Source organism: Oncorhynchus mykiss, chromosome 28 (assembly GCF_013265735.2).
Source record: "Oncorhynchus mykiss isolate Arlee chromosome 28, USDA_OmykA_1.1, whole genome shotgun sequence".
Classification (NCBI taxonomy): Eukaryota; Metazoa; Chordata; class Actinopteri; order Salmoniformes; family Salmonidae; genus Oncorhynchus; species Oncorhynchus mykiss.
Window position 1 is genome coordinate 35,116,168 of NC_048592.1, and position 17,073 is coordinate 35,133,240.

Consider the following 17,073-nt stretch of genomic DNA (forward strand, 5'->3'; position numbering starts at 1 on the left):
GTGTGACCGTGTTCCATGACATATCCTCTGTTTTGGCAGGAGAGTCTTAGTCTAGTTTAAAGATGCAATCTACGATTCAAACAGCAACAAAGTGGCCACCCAGCCACTTTTTTTTGTGGGTAAACAGTTGAGGAATGGGGCTGGATAAATGTGACCACTCTCAACGTTGACAACAGTTGGAGGCCATCTACAATTTATCAGTCGTATTTATGAATGTTTTATTATTCTTTACGTATGAAGGATAGAATGGATGCATGTTGCACTCTCCCTGCATTTAATCAGTCTATGTTGGCTGATTCCCACTATAGGGCCAAGCCAAGCCTAGTAGCTGTACTAACCTGGCCTGGCTAAGCATCCATCAAAGTTGTTGGAACCGTGCTGGAATGGACAATGTGAAAATAAAATATCAGAACCAGCTGCAGTACGGTTCAGGTCCCATCCTAGATTGTGAATCAGACATGTAATGTCCAGGTTCAGCACAAGGTCTCTGTGTTCTGTCCATTCCACAGGAGTCCACTGAGGCTCCTCAGTCGCAAGCTTTTCCAGCTCCTCCCTCAGATCTTTGAATTGCCATGGCGTCCTCGCCGTTGACAACCTTCTTCAAGGTGGCCTTACTGGCTGTCCATGGCTTCTGCATAGCAAATCATCTGGTTTCTTCTTCTGCCGACCCTATCATATCTTCAAATTATTAACCCTTATTTTACCAGCTAAGTTGACTGAGAACACATTCTCATTTACATTAACGACCTGAGGAATAGTTACAGGGGAGAGGAGGGGGGGGGGTGAATGAGCCAATTGGAAGCTGGGGATTATTAGTTGGCCATGATGGTATGAAGGCCAGATGGGAATTTAGCCAGGACGCCGGGGTTAACACCCCTACTCTTACGATAAGTGCCATGGGATCTATGGTGACCACAGAGAGTCAGGACACCTGTTTAAAGTCGCATCCGAAAGACGTAAAGAACCTACGCTTCGCTTCATCTCTTCTCCGGCCTGGGTCTGGCCACAATACTTCGTCCACATCACAAGATACGTTTTCTCTTGCCAAACATCGAGGGAAGTATCTCCTAGCATGGCGGATCCAACCTTGGACAGAGGCAACCTCTATGTTACCACATGCGTCCTCCATTGTCTGGAGAAGCGGCATGCGGGCATAGGGTTGGCGATCAAACACTTTCGAGAGCCAGGCTGAGAAGAATTCCTCTATGGGATTTAAGAAAAGGTGAATATCGGGGTAGGTATAAAACTACAAATTGTGGATGGGTGGCAAACCAGTTTTGGACCAGAACAGCCCGGTGAAAACTAACATTGTCCCATAAAACTACAAATCTAGCAGGCTCCTGATCTGGACCAGGGACAAGCATTGTGTAAATTGCATCCAGAAAAGTTGAGCATATGGCCGGTGTTGTACGGACCCAGTGTGGCATTGTGATGGAGGACCCCGTTTTGAGTGATGGCAGCACACATAGTTATACTACCCCCACGCTGTCCAGGGACATTGGTAATTGCCCTCTGTCCTATTACATTTCTTCCGCTGCGCCTGGTTTTGGTGAGGTTGAAGCCAACCTCTTCCACATGAATACATTCATGGCAAATTACATGGGCATCCAGCTCCAATACTCTCTGTAACAGACAAAGGGATATACAGATGAGTAAATATGGTATGTCTGAAGTACTGGAAGTAGTGTTGCATACATACCTCTACAAAGTCATGTCGCATATTCTTGACTCTGTCAGAGTTTGTCTCAAATGGCACCTTGTAAAGTTGCGTTGTATGGTCGACAGGCTTACAGTATTGATGTTGTTAAATATGGTGTCATTATTCAAGATATGCTCTCTTATCTGTCGAATCCTAATTGCATTGTTGGCGAAAACCATATTTTTAATTGCAGTCTCTTGTACATCTGTAGACAAGCGCCCTCGTCCTCCATGATGTCTTTGCCTTTCCACTCTGTAAAGAATTCAAACACAGTATGTGTTCAGCATAGGAACTGTAAACAATGTACAAAAAAAATGTAGTACAGCATGAGAACCAACCTCATTCATTCAATGCAGTGCAGTAAATGGATGGCTTAGAGTTACAAATGTTTATGCAATACTATGCAGTCATTTGTATTTTACAGTACATTACTGTAATGCTAAAATAGTCATTAGATAGTTGCATACCTGTTCTCATTTCTGAAGGTTCGAATTATGGACGCCACTGTAAATCGACTCAAGTTGCGCTGGACTCTCAGTCCAGCCTCTCTCATGGTCAAACTGTGGTTGATCACATGATCAACAAGTGTTGCCCTAATCTCATCAGAGATGGCTCTCCTTCCTTCTCTTCTTTGCCCTCGTCCTCTTCTTCCTCTTCCTCTCCCTCCTACTCCTTTTGCTCTCTGTCCATTGTTGGCATCCATTGTTCATCTGACCTTTGACCTATTTATAGGCCTATACTACAGTAAAGCAGTGATTGGTTAGTGATCTGTTAAGCTATTAGTGTTTGCACATGTGAGGAGTGTGTGTGTGACCTGGTGAATAAATGTAGCATTTTGATTGGTTGTGTTTGGATAAGGAAAGCAGGTTAGATTTTTGTGTTTTAGGTAGAGAAGTGTTTTGAAAAAAGTGTTTGTGCAATTGACAACTGAGTCAAAGGCTGAGAAATAGCTTATGGTTTTGGATATTTGGTGTGTAGTTTTGCACTTTGAGTGAGAGGTTTCAAAAATCGTGTGACATGAAAAGATTTTGTGTATAAGCCAGTTGGAAAAAACTGTAAAGCACCAGACGCACACAAATTTGGCCCGATGTCCAATAAATAAGACCAATACATCTCTATCAAATGAATTAGCTCCGTGACCTGTCATTTACTGGTCTCGGATTGTGATTGGCCTGCTGGCCTCTCACTCACATGACGTTGCAATGTCCAGAAGCACACCCTGTCCACCAATTGTCTCGTAATAGTTCCTTCTGTGCTCCCCACACTCTAGAAACCTGAGATACAGGTATTTTGGTATTTTATTAGAATCCCCATTAGCTGTTGCAAAAGCAAAAAAGCAGCAGTTACTCTTCCTGGGGTCCACACAAAAACACCAAACGTAATACAGAATGACATAATACAGAACATCATTAGACAAGAACGGCTCAAGGACAGAACTACATACATTAGATATGGGACACTATTTCAAATGGAGACAAACCAATATCAACTTAGAAGGGATACTTTTATGCATGCTAAATGGCTGAGATTGACCTGGTTGACAAAAATGATAATGTTGTAAAAGTGGCTCCTTGTCCGTAGAGAGTCCATAGAGTCACTCCTTGTCCATAGACAAAAAAACATGTCAAATCGCTGAACTATTCCTTTAACTTCTTGACGCTACCCATCCCTTAACTTACCTTTTAAGGTTTAATAATGTGTAATTCCTGATTAGGAAAACCTCTATCTTCCTGACGCTTGCTACCAGTTTTGGGTTTGAATGAACTATCAACCCTTATACTTGCGTGCTACAGTGCCAGTTGTAACTAAAAGAGGATGGGAAAATGGGAATCCGTCCCAGGGAACACCACATTCCCCCTCCTTTGTTGATTTCCTGTCCTGGTTCAGGATTAGGGAGAGTAATGCCATGAAAACATTGGAATATCAGGATCACTGCTCCTCTTTGACTAACACACAGCAGAGGCCTGACTGTTCCAAAAATATTGGAATGGTAGCGTTTCGTCTAATCTCCCATGTTGCACTTTAAATGGGAACCACCTGCGTGTTTTAATTTTCAATAACTGGAGGCCCGAATGTGTCTTATCCAAGTATTTTGTGAAATGGAACAAATCATCTTTCCCTTCACGTGGTAGCATTGCACCTAGCATACAATTAGTTAAATGTAATTGAAAACGTAATCTATGTAATCCCAGGAAGTAATTATTTATCATGAGAGGGCAATAAACAATAACTAATAATGCTGCATTAGAAATGTTAAAATCCCACCTTTCTGGTAGTTAGTTATAAATTGCTGAAACAAAACTGTATGAATAAGGCTTGAAGTTATTTATATGCTTTCTAAATATAGTATAATCACATTTTAAAACGATTTACTCTAAGATTGCACCGACATATTTGTATGTTTTCTAAAGAGAGAGAGCGAGAGAGAGACACACACACTTCACTCCCCTATCTGATTCATAGTAAAATGAGCTTGTCTGTTCTGGAAATTTATAGCACCAAGAATTTACTTTGGAAGAGAGAGAGAGAGAGAGAGAGAGAGAGAAAAGAGTGTGTGTCTGTATCCGCTAATAAATATCTAAATGAAAACCATAGCAGATAAACATGGCTCGTACATCTCCCTCCCCACTGATGACTTCTGGCTATGGATGGAGTCTACATGACATGGCATCAAACAGAAACTGTTGGATAGAGTGGAGTCCAACTCAATTACAGGGTGAAGTCTGGATTCAAACTTTTTTTCATCCCTTATGTCTGGATGAATAGCTCGCCTGTCATTATCTGTAATCTTATTCACAGTCCAGCCAAGAACTGGGTTCAAATAGTAATTGTTTTCTTGCAGAAACTGCACTTGATTGAGCTTGTCTGGCACAATGGAACCAATGGGATAGTCCCAAAAGTGCAAACACAGCCCATCTAGTGCCCCCAGACGGGCTCAAAAGTAAATGATTCTGTCTGTATGTGACACAAAAGACCGCCTGTCCTCTATCCGGTTACGACCGGGCCATTAAAGATGACATAGCAAAGCCTTTGCCTGAACCCCATAAGGAGAGACATGGTAAAAGATACATCGACCAGAATAGCTTCAGGCCGTAGGAAAACTCTGAAGGTGGTCTCCTCAGTACAGTATGTAATCTGTCTGAGAATGTTTGCATTAGTATGAAAGGAGAGAAAGCGAGTGCTTTTGGATCTGACCAGAGCTAAAACTATACACCTAGTGTACAAAACATTAGGAACACCTTCCTAGTATTGAGTTGCATGCCCTTTGGCACTCAGTACAGCCTCAATTCTTTGTGGCAATGCACGGACTCCACATTCCACAGGGATGCTGGCCCATGACGACTCCAATGCTTCCCACAGGGGTGTCAAGTTTGCTGGATGTCTTTTGGGTGGTGGACCATTGTTGATGCACACGGGAAACTGTTGAGTGTGAATAACCCAGCAGCGATGCAGTTCTTGACACACTTAAACCGGTGCGCCTGGCACCTACTACCATACCCCGTTCAAAGGCACTTAAATCTTCTCTTGCCCATTCACCCTCTGAACGGCACACATACCCAATCCATATTTAAATTGTTTATAGGCTTAAAAATCCTTATTTAACCTGTCTCCGCCCCTTTATCTATTCTGATTGAAGTCAATTTAAGATGTGGGATAATAGCTTTCACCTGGATTCACCTGGTCAGCCTATTTCAGGGAAAGAGCAGGTGTTCTTAATGTTTTGTCCACTCAGTGTATTTACATGTTTAATTTTTATTTATTTAACTAGGCAAGTCGGTTAAGAACAAATTCTTATTTACAATGACGGCTGAGCCAATTGTGTGCCACCCTATGCTACTCCCAATCACGGCCGGATGTGATTCAGCCTGGATTCAAACCAGGAACTATAGTGACACCTGTTGCACCGAGGTGCAGTGCCTTAGGACCGCTGCACCACTCGGGAGCAAGTAGTTGGTGAAAATATGTCATGGAAAGAACAGGTGTTCTTAATGTTTTGTCCACTCAGTGTACATCAGAGTGTAATGTAAGAACGATGGCAGCCATGGGAAGGGACAGGAAAAGGTGATCAACACCTAAAGTATGACAAGACCCAATGAGATAAGATGAGGTAAGATTTAAACACCAAAGATGACCGTAGAAGCTTGAGGTCAGGGCTCTGTGCAGACCAGTCAAGTTCTTCCACACTGATCTCGACAAAACCATTTCTGATGGACCTCTCTTTGTGCATGGCGGCATTGTCATGCTGAAACAGGAAAGGGCCTTCCCTTAACTGTTTCCACAAAGTTGGAAGCACAGAATTGTCTAGAATGTCATTGTATGCAGTAGCCAGGGCTGGGCCACATGGCCAAAATATAATATCACTGTATTTTTATGTTTTTGATTAATAAAAGTTCTAAATTTGCTTTATGAGCAGTGACCTTAGGGTGGCAACACATATATTCTAAATTATTTCAATGGGTCTTTCTCCATTCTGATTGGTTTATACTGTTCAATTCAACTTCAACCTAAAACAATTTCCTGCACTCATTTACAGATCATTTCCACACTGCCACGATACGGGCAAAAAATACTAGGCCTTATTTTTAACCAAATGTTGCAATTGCGATTTAGATCAAAACCCTTGGGTGAACTTTTGGAATCCTGGAAATAGAATGTTTATTATAATTCTATAGTTAGAATATAAATAATAGTGGGCACTTTGATTACAGTGTTGTTTGACATGACAACGAATGAAATGCCATGGACGAGTTATCGTGACAGGGTAGGAACCAGTGATGTTCAGTGTTTCTTAGGGGACCCTATAATCTTTGGCTACATTTAATCTTTATTCATATAGCCAACATATTCATGCTTCGCCTATTCCTCTTTGATATAGAAGATACTATTGCACAAACAACATGCTGATTTAAGCCTTCACCAGTATTGGTATCAGGCTGTATTAGCTAGCTACGTTGACTCTGACTCAGTACTTTTATTTTAGCTAGCTAACTAGCGATTAGCATTAGTGGCTAACACGATTTAGCTTAACATGCTAAGAAAATACAAACTAGCTGTTTGCAGATGTAAGAAACACAAACTAATATTGTAATTATAGGATGCTTGTAGATTAATATTAAGATGAAAGTGGAAACAACATTGTTGCATGTGCTGCGTTGACCATGCAGACTGAAAGCAAGTGTCTCGTGGTCAAGCAACAACAAATGCGCTCCTTGAGTGACAAGGGGTGGGACTAGGTCTGTGTGGAAAGCATCATGGAGAGAGAGAGAGAGAGAGAGAGAGAGAGAGAGAGAGAGAGAGAGAGAGAGAGAGAGAGAGAGAGAGAGAGAGAGAGAGAGAGAGAGAGAGAGAGAGAGAGAGAGAGAGAGAGAGAGAGAGAGAGAGAGAGAGAGAGAGAGAGAGAGAGAGAGAGAGAGAGAGAGAGAGAGAGAGAGAGGGAAACAAGAGGGAGAGAGAGATACAGAGAGAAAGAGAGAGAGAGAAGGAAACAAGAGAGAGGGAGAGAGAGAGAGATACAGAGAGAAAGAGAGAGAGAGAGCTACAGAGAGAGAGAGCAAGAGAGAGAGCTACATACATCACAGAGTATCACATTTAACAAACCAAACATTAAAATAGCATTGTAGAAGGTAAAGTAATAAAAACAAACCGGTCCATGCATAAATACCGGTATATCGTCAAATACGGTATACCACCCAGCCCTAGCTGTAGTGTTAAGATTTCCCTTCAATGGAACTAAGGGGCATAGCCCGAGCCATGAAAAACAGCCCCAGACCATTATTCCTCCTTCACCACTATATGCATTCGAGAAAAGTACTCCTGGCATACGCTAAACCCAGATTAGTCCGTCGGACTGCTATATGGTAGAGCGTGATTCATCACTCCAGAGAATGCAATTCCACTGCTCCAGAGTCCAATGGGGGTAGGCTTTACACGATTTTAGGCTTGTGTGCGTGCGGCTGCTCAGCCATGGGAACCCATTTCATGAAGCTCCCAATGAACAGTTATTGTGCTGATGTTGCTTCCACAGACAGTTTGGAACTCGGAAGTGAGTGTTGCAACCGAGGACAGATGATTTTTACGTGCTAAGTGCTTCAGTAATTGGCGGTCCCGTTCTGTGTGGCCCACCACTTTGCGGCTGAGCCGTTGTTGCTCTTAGACGTTTCCACTTGACAATAACAGCACTTACAGTTGACCAGGGCAGCTCTAGCAGGGCAGACATTTTACGACTGCCTTGTTGGAAAGGTGGAATCCTATGACGGTGCCACTTTGAAAGTCACTAAGCTCTTCAATAAGGCCATTCTACTGCCAATGTTTGTCTATGGAGATTGCATGGCTGTGTGTTCGATTTTATACACCTGTCAGCAACGGGTATGGCTGAAATAGCCAAATCCACAAATTTGAAGGCGTCCACATACTTTTGTATATATAGTGTATTTCCCAGGGTGCATTGCCTTTCGAGTGAATTGTCGAGTTAGCACCTATGCCTGTATTTGTTATTGACCAAGACAGGGTTGTTGCATTCATAAATATACTTATTTTCCACCATAATTTGCAAATAAATTCATTAAAAATCCTACAATGTGATTTTCTGGATTTTTTTTCTCTCATTTTGTCTGTCATAGTTGAAGTGTACCTATGATGAAAATTACAGGCCTCTCTCATCTTTTTAAGTGGGAGAACTTGCACATTTGTTGCTGACTAAATACTTTTTTGCCACACTGTATGTGGGTATCTATTCAAATACGTGGGTATCTATTCAAATACGCGGGTATCTATTCAAATACGCGGGTATCTATTCAAATACGCAGGTATCTATTCAAATACGCGGGTATCTATTATTCTTGTGATCTTGCTGCTTGAAACCTAATAATGCACCTGGTGACCCTGACAATGATCAGACACCCATGGTTTCGACTACTCCTTCTGGGAAATGCATTTTAAGTTTGGATTAACTATCTCTGTCACACACACACACACACACACACACACACACACACACACACACACACACCGACATCAAACACATTGAAGGGATCTTGAGAAATGGGATAAATGATATCTGGCTGTTCAAACCTCGTTGGCTTTCCTCGGCTTCCTCTATAGCTCTTTGGACCACATACTGATTGAATAATCTGATTTGTAAATAGAGCTGCCATATGGAAGTTCGGGCAAATGCCAGACGGGCTGGTACATATTTGGGCCTGTCTAAAAATGGGCCGATGTCCGGGTCGATTTCTGGTTCCAGTTGGTTTCTGGTTCAGACCCTGCATGGTCTTTACATTCCGTGTCTGGATCTTATTGAGAGTAAGGAGTTGATACCTTTTCCAGGGTTAGGGATGGGGAAAACATAACATCTCACCAATGTGGATTCCAGTAATAGATCCGTAGTCTGCACCACTGGATAGATAGAGAGAGCAGGACACTGGAGAGCGAGAGAGAGAGAGAGAGAGCTACGGAGAGAGAGAGAGAGAGAGCTACAGAGAGAGTGAGAGAGAGAGCTACACAGAGAGAGAGAGCTACAGAGAGAGAGAGCGAGAGAGCGCGAGAGAGAGAGAGAGATATACAGAGAGAAAGAGAGAGAGAGAGCTACAGAGAGAGAGAGAGAGAGAGGGAGAGAGGGAGAGAGAGAGCTACAGAGAGAGAGAGAGAGAGAGCTACAGAGAGAGAGAGCAAGAGAGAGAGCTACAGAGAGAGAGAGAGAGCTAGAGAGAGAGAGAGCTACAGAGAGAGAGAGAGAGAGAGAGAGAGAGAGAGAGAGAGAGAGAGAGAGCTACAGAGAGAGAGAGAGAGCAGGAAACAAGAGAGAGCGAGGGAGAGGGAGAGAGAGATACAGAGAGAAAGAGAGAGAGAGAGCTACAGAGAGAGAGAGAGAGAGAGAGAGGGAGAGAGAGAGAGCTACAGAGAGAGAGAGAGAGAGCTACAGAGAGAGAGAGCAAGAGAGAGAGCTACATAGAGAGAGAGAGCAGGACACTGGAGAGCGAGAGAGCGAGAGAGAGAGAGCGAGAGCTACAGAGAGAGAGCTACAGAGAGAGAGAGCTACAGAGAGAGAGAGAGCGAGAGAGAGAGCGAGAGAGAGATACAGAGAGAAAGAGAGAGCTACAGAGAGAGAAAGAGAGAGAGAGAGCTACAGAGAGAGAGAGCGCTACAGAGAGAGAGAGAGCTAGAGAGAGAGAGAGAGCTACAGAGAGAGAGAGAGAGACCTACAGAGAGAGAGAAAGCTACAGAGAGAGAGAGAGAGCAGGAAACAAGAGAGAGCGAGGGAGAGGGAGAGCAGGAAACTGGAGAGAGAGAGAGAGAGAGAGAGGGAGAGGGAGAGCAGGAAACTGGAGAGAGAGAGAGAGAGAGAGAGAGAGAGAGAGGGAGAGGGAGAGCAGGAAACTGGAGAGAGAGAGAGAGCAGGACACGGGAGAGAGAGAGAAAGAGAGCAGGACACCAGAGAGAGAGAGAAATAGAGCAGGACACAGGAGAGAGAGAGCAGGAAACTGTAGAGAGAGAGCGAGAGCGAGAGCGAGAGCATGACACGGGAGAGAGAGAGAGAGAGCAGGAACCTGGGGAGAGAGAGAAGGAAAATGGAGAGAGAGAGAGCAGGACACAGGAGAGAGAGAAAAAGAGAGATCAGGAAACGGGAGGGAGAAGGAAACTGGAGCGAGAGAGTAGGAAACTGGAGAGAGCGAGAGCAGGACACGGGAAAGAGAGAGAGAGAGAGAGAGAGAGAGAAGGAAACTGGAGAGAGAGAGAGAGAGAGAGAGAGAGAGAAGGAAACTGGAGAATGAGAGAAGGAAACTGGAGAGAGAGAGAAGGAAACTGGAGAGAGCAGGAAACTGGAGAGAGAGAGAGAGAGAGAGAGAAAGAAACTGGAGAGAGAGAGAGAAGGGAACTGGAGAGAGAGAGAAGGAAACTGGAGAGAGAGAGAGTGAGAGAGAGAGAGAGAGAGAGAGAGAGAGAGAGAGAGAGAGAGAGAGAGAGAGAGAGAGCAGGAAACTGGAGAGAGAGAGAGAGAGAGAGAGAGAGAGAAGGAAACTGGAGAATGAGAGAAGGAAACTGGAGAGAGAGAGAAGGAAACTGGAGAGAGAGATCAGGAAACTGGAGAGAGAGAGAGAGAAAGAAACTGGAGAGAGAGAGAAGGAAACTGGAGAGAGAGAGAAGGAAACTGGAGAAAGAGAGAGAGGTTTCACTGTAATACTGAAGGTGTAAACTTGGCAGTAGAAAACCTAAACAGTATATTTGACCTCACAGATTCTCTATCAAATCTAAAAATGTCAAGCAGACAACCTATGATAATTAATAACAATGACAAATGGTTTAATGAGGAATGCAGAGAGAGATACAGAGAAAGATACAGAGAGAGAGAACTATAGAGAGAGAGCTAGAGAGAGAGGGAAATACAGTGGGGCAAAAAAAGTATTTAGTCAGCCAGCAATTGTGCAAGATCTCCCACTTAAAAAGATGAGAGAGGCCTGTAATTTTCATCATAGGTACATTTCAACTATGACAGACAAAATGAGAAAAAAAATCCAGAAAACCTCTCTCATCTTTTTAAGTGGGAGAACTTGCACAATTGGTGTCTGACTAAATACTTTTTGCCCCACTGTTTATAGAGAGAGATACAGAGAGAGAGAGAGCTACCGAGAGAGATACAGAGAGTGATACAGAGAGAGAGGGAGAGATACAAAGAGTGATACAGAGAGAGAGAGAGAAACAGAGTGAGAGAGCTACAGAGAGTGATACAGAGAGAGAGCTCCAGAGAGAGATACAGAGAGGGAGAGAGAGAGAGCTACAGAGAGAGAGAGCTACATAGAGAGAGCTACAGAGAGAGAGAGCGAGAGCTACAGAGAGAGAGAGATACAGAGAGGGAGAGAGCTACAGAGAGAGAGAGAGAGAGAGAGCTACAGAGAGAGAGAGCTACATAGAGAGAGAGCGAGAGCTACAGAGAGAGAGAGAGAGAGAGAGATAGAGAGATACAGAGAGATACAGAGAGCTACATAGAGAGAGAGCGAGAGCTACAGAGAGAGAGAGAGAGAGATACAGAGAGATACAGAGAGATACAGAGAGGGAGAGAGCTACAGAGAGAGAGAGAGAGAGAGAGAGAGAGAGAGAGAGAGAGAGAGAGATGGGGAATGAAAAAGTGAGGGCCAGAAAGATAGAGATGCAAGTCTGCTCACCATTTGCTGCTCCCAATAAGCACACTTCTAACAAAGCAAACTTCTAACCATGAATATTGACGATATTACCCTGGTCCATGAATATGGATTATTACCCTGGCCCATTAATATTGATGATATTACCCTGGTCCATGAATATGGATTATTACCCTGGTCCATGAATATTGATGATATTACCCTGGTCCATGAATATTGATGATATTACCCTGGTCCATGAATATGGATTATTACCTTGGACCATGAATATTGATGATATTACCCTGGCCGTAAATGTCACTTAATTCCAGCCAATTTGTTTGAGACAAAACCATTTTGGCAGTGTGCGACAGACAGAATCACACAGCTGGAGAGGTTATTCCACAGTGTTTTCACCAGATGTTATCAATGGAAACACAGCATCTCATGTCGTTACCTACAATCAGGTCACGCTAGGATGAAGCACTTTGCATTACAGTTCGGAAAAATGGCGGCATATTGCATCAATAAAAACAGACCCGGTCAAAAAAGGTCAGTCCTAACGTTCCATTTAAGGTTGGTTATACCAATCAGCCTGTATAAAGCTATGTTTTCTATTACTGTCTGAAAACACCATCCAACATCGATCGCACACACACGCAAACAGAAATACGCACACACAGACACGCACATGCACACACACACACACGTAAACACACACACACGCACGCATGCACACGCACACACACGCAAACAGAAATACGCACACACAGACACGCACATGCACACACACACACACGTAAACACACACACACGCACGCATGCACACGCACACACATGCAAACAGACACACACACACACACACACACACAAGAATGTTGTAACTCTGCAATGTGTCACTGTAGATATATGGCAGCAAAGATATGGAAGAATTGACTCTCCAAAGCCTGAGATTGGAGAGACTGCAGCCCCAAAGGTGATCCAGGGTTTTCTAGAACCCTGTTCCGTATGTTATCTTTCCATCTTTTGTCCTGACTACACCTTCACTTGTGTGGCTTCCATGGAATCCAGTAGGTTGTGCGACTACAATCTCAGCACCAAGAACTAAACCAGCTACTAAGGCTGTAACGAGACTAGGCTACAATTAATTGACAATAGGACTGTTCTTAAAAGCTATTCTCCGTGGCTTTGACCTTCAGCATGTCCCATATTGTTGCACTGCTGATCAGACAAGTATCAGACCTATCACTGTGGCATTCAAGTATCGGTTATAAAATGTCATTCTGATTTTTTTATCTGAAATTATCAATGTGTTCATAGAATTTTTCACAAAGGACAATGCCAAATACAACATGAGCACAATCCTAACTTGAAATCTCAATCTAGTATTTAGCGATATGCCCATGATGGACCAATTTTATAATCTTCACAGAGTCCTTTTGACCAGTCTTCTAATCCTCACAGAGTCCTTTTGACCAGTCTTCTAATCCCCACAGAGTCCTTTTGACCAGTCTTCTAATCCTCAAAGAGTCCTTTTGACCAGTCTTCTAATCCTCACAGAGTCCTTTTGACCAGTCTTCTAATCCCCACAGAGTCCTTTTGACCAGTCTTCTAATCCCCACAGAGTCCTTTTGACCAGTCTTCTAATCCTCACAGAGTCCTTTTGACCAGTCTTCTAATCCCCACAGAGTCCTTTTGACCAGTCTTCTAATCCCCACAGAGTCCTTTTGACTAGTCTTCTAATCCTCACAGAGTCCTTTTGACCAGTCTTCTAATCCCCACAGAGTCCTTTTGACCAGTCTTCTAATCCCCACAGAGTCCTTTTGACTAGTCTTCTAATCCTCACAGAGTCCTTTTGACCAGTCTTCTAATCCTCACAGAGTCCTTTTGACCAAATCAAATCAAATCAAAGTTTATTTGTCACGTGCGCTGAATACAACACCTGTAGACCTTACAGTGAAATGCTTACTTACAGGCTCTAACCAATGGTGCGGGGGGAAAAAAGAAAAAAAGAAAAAGGTATGTGTGTGTGGACACAATGCATATAGCCCTGTTATCCAATGGGCGGGAGCACTGGTTGGTCAGGCCCATTTAATTTAATTTATTTATTTTTACCTTTATTTAACTATTTAACTAGGCAAGTCAGTTAAGAACAAATTCTTATTTTCAATGACGGCCTAGGAACAGTGGATTAACTGCCTGTTCAGGGGCAGAACAACAGGTAGTATTGAGGTAGTATGTACATGAACATATAGTTAAAGTGACTATGCATATAAGAAAAAAAAAGACTGTGTTGGCGGGGGGGGGGGGGGGGGGGGGCACACAATGCAAATAGTCCGGGTAACCATTTGGTTACCTGTTCAGGAGTCGTATGGCCATCATTAAGTTTGCTGACGACACAACAGTGGTAGTAGGCCTGATCACCGACAACGACGAGACAGCCTATAGGGAGGAGGTCAGACACCTGGCCGGGTTGTGCCAGAATAACAAACTATACCTCAACGTAACCAAGACTAAAGGGGATGATTGTGGACTACAGGAAAAGGAGCATCGAGCACGCCCCCATTCTCATCGACAGGCTGTAATGGAGCAAGTTGAGAGCTTCAAATTCCATGGTGTCCATATCAACAACAAACTAGAATGGTCCAAACACACCAAGACAGTCGTGTCAGGAAACTAAAAAGATTTGGCATGGGTCCTGAGATCCTCAAAAGGTTCTACAGCTGCAACAGCTGCAACATCGAGAGCATCCTGACATGTTGCATCACTGCCTGGTACGGCAATTGCTCGGCCTCCGACAGCAAGGCACTTCAGAGGGTAGTGCACACGGCCCAGTACATCACTGGGGCAAAGCTGCCTGCCATCCAGGACCTCTACACCAGGCGGTGTCAGAGGAAGGCCCTAAAAATTGTCTAAGACCCCAGCCACCCCAGTCATAGACTGTTCTCTCTACTACCGCATGGCAAGCGGTACCGGAGTGCCAAGTCTAGGACAAAAAGGCTTCTCAACAGTTTTTACCCACAAGCCATAAGACTCCTGAACAGGTAACCAGATGGTTACCTGGATAATTTGCATTGTGTGCCCCCCACTATGCCAACCCAGTATTTTACGCTGCTGCAACTCTCTGTTTATCTTATATGCATAGTCACTTTAACTATAAATTCATGTACATACTACCTCAATTGACAGACCAACCAGTGCTCCCGAACATTAGCTAACCAGGCTACAGTGCCTTGCGAAAGTATTCGGCCCCCTTGAAGTTTGCGACCTTTTGCCACATTTCAGGCTTCAAACATAAAGATATAAAACTGTATTTTTTTGTGAAGAATCAACAACAAGTGGGACACAATCATGAAGTGGAACGACATTTATTGGATATTTCAAACTTTTTTAACAAATCAAAAACTGAAAAATTGGGCGTGCAAAATTTGTTTGAAGCCTGAAATGTGGCAAAAGGTCGCAAAGTTCAAGGGGGCAGAATACTTTCGCAAGGCACTGTATATGCATTGTGTCCCACCATCCGCCAACCCCTCTTTTTACACTTCTGCTACTCTCTGTTCATTATATATGCATAGTCACTTTAACAAAACCTACATCTACATACTACCTCAATCAGCCTGACTAACAGGTGTCTGTATATTGCCTTGCTACTCTTACATCTCTTTAGTTCTTCACTTACACACACCTTTTTCTCACACTATTGGTTAGACTGTAAGTAAGTATTTCACTGTATTGTTTGTTTTTGTGCAAGACTAGTACTGTAAAGCCACATTGGAACTTGTGCTGATTCATTGAGTAAAGACGGCAGGGATTGCACATATGAATACCCTGACCACAACATGTTTGAACACGCAACTGTGTGATCTGGAGTCAGACGCGCTACCATTGCGCCACGAGGTCTTTGACGTGTAACATCTTTGGAGAGGATGCCTAAGGGCGCGCACTTTGTCATGAGGGGAAACCAGCACTGCATGCTTCCTCAGTCCACTGACAGCAAGGTCTCATTCTTCTTCATTTTTCGGAAAACAAGCCTGAAACAATGTCTAAAGAATGTTGACATCTTGTGGTAGCCATAGGAACTGCAATCTGGGTCCTAACCCATTAAAAACTCAATAGGCATTCAATTGAAAACAACCCAGATCAAAAAAATCCCACCTCCTGGATAAGTTTTCCTCAGGTTTTCACCTGCCATATCGGTTCTATTATACTCAGAGACGTCATGTTAACAGTTTTGGAAACTTTAGAGTGTGTTCTATCCAAATCAATCATTTATATGCATATCCTAGTTTCTGGGCCTGAGTAACAGGCAGTTTACTTTGGGCACGTTTCTCATCCAGACGTCAAAAAACTGCCCATAAGCCATACATTAAACTCCCTGTTAGAAGAATGACAATCACATGATTTCATTTAGGATTTTGCAGTGTGCCAGGTTTTTATGACAGACAATTGTCATCAAAAGCAGCATTGGTTTGTTCGTTTCCGTGCGAGATTAGTACTGTAAAGCCACATAAAGCCACAGTACTTGTGCTGATTCACTGAGTAAAGGCGGCAGAGATTGCACACATAAAAACCATGACCACGACGTGAGTTGAACACGCAACCTTCTGATCTGGAGTCAGACACGCTACCATTGCGCCACGAGGTTATTGGCATTTAACATCTTTGGAGAGGATGCCTAGTTTAATGAGTGTATAATTTGGAATGGAGGCCTGGTTCTCTGGGGAAATGAACCATCTGACAATGCCACCCCCATCAGCACGTGCCTCTGCCCGGCAGGTTAAGTGTATGAAAATAAGCAGCTGCAGAGCCCAGATAGCTCAGTCGGTAGAGCATCAGACTTTTAATCTGAGGGTCCAGGGTTCAAGTCGCTGTTTGGGCGTTGCTTTAATGTTTACCTTTTCTGGCGCAGGTGTTCTGCTAGCAACCCACCTCGACAACATCCGGTGAAATTGCAGAGCGCCAAATTCGAAATATAGAAATAGTCAATATAAACATTCACAAAAATACAAGTGGTGGGTTGCTAGCAGAACACCTGCGCCATCGGTTTAAAGATTAACTTCTTGTTAATCCAGCCGCTTTGTCACATTTCAAATAGGATTTACTGCGAAAGCCTACCATGCGATTATCTGAGGACAGCGCCCCACTTACAAAAACATATTCCAACCAAGTAGACGAGTCACAAAAGTCATAAATAGCGATAAAATGAATCACTTACCTTTGAACATCTTCATCTGGTTGCAGTCACAAGAGTCCCAGCTC

General features: G+C 43.5%; 2 non-coding genes across 2 annotated transcripts; one reads left to right on the top strand and one right to left on the bottom strand.

The window, feature by feature from the left end:
* Positions 1-16,387: 16,387 nt before the first annotated feature.
* Positions 16,388-16,459, bottom strand: trnaw-cca. Its single transcript has one exon. It is a non-coding gene; the product is annotated as a tRNA-Trp (tRNA).
* A 161-nt stretch (positions 16,460-16,620) lies between these two features.
* Positions 16,621-16,693, top strand: trnak-uuu. The gene has a single exon. It is a non-coding gene; the product is annotated as a tRNA-Lys (tRNA).
* Positions 16,694-17,073: the final 380 nt, after the last annotated feature.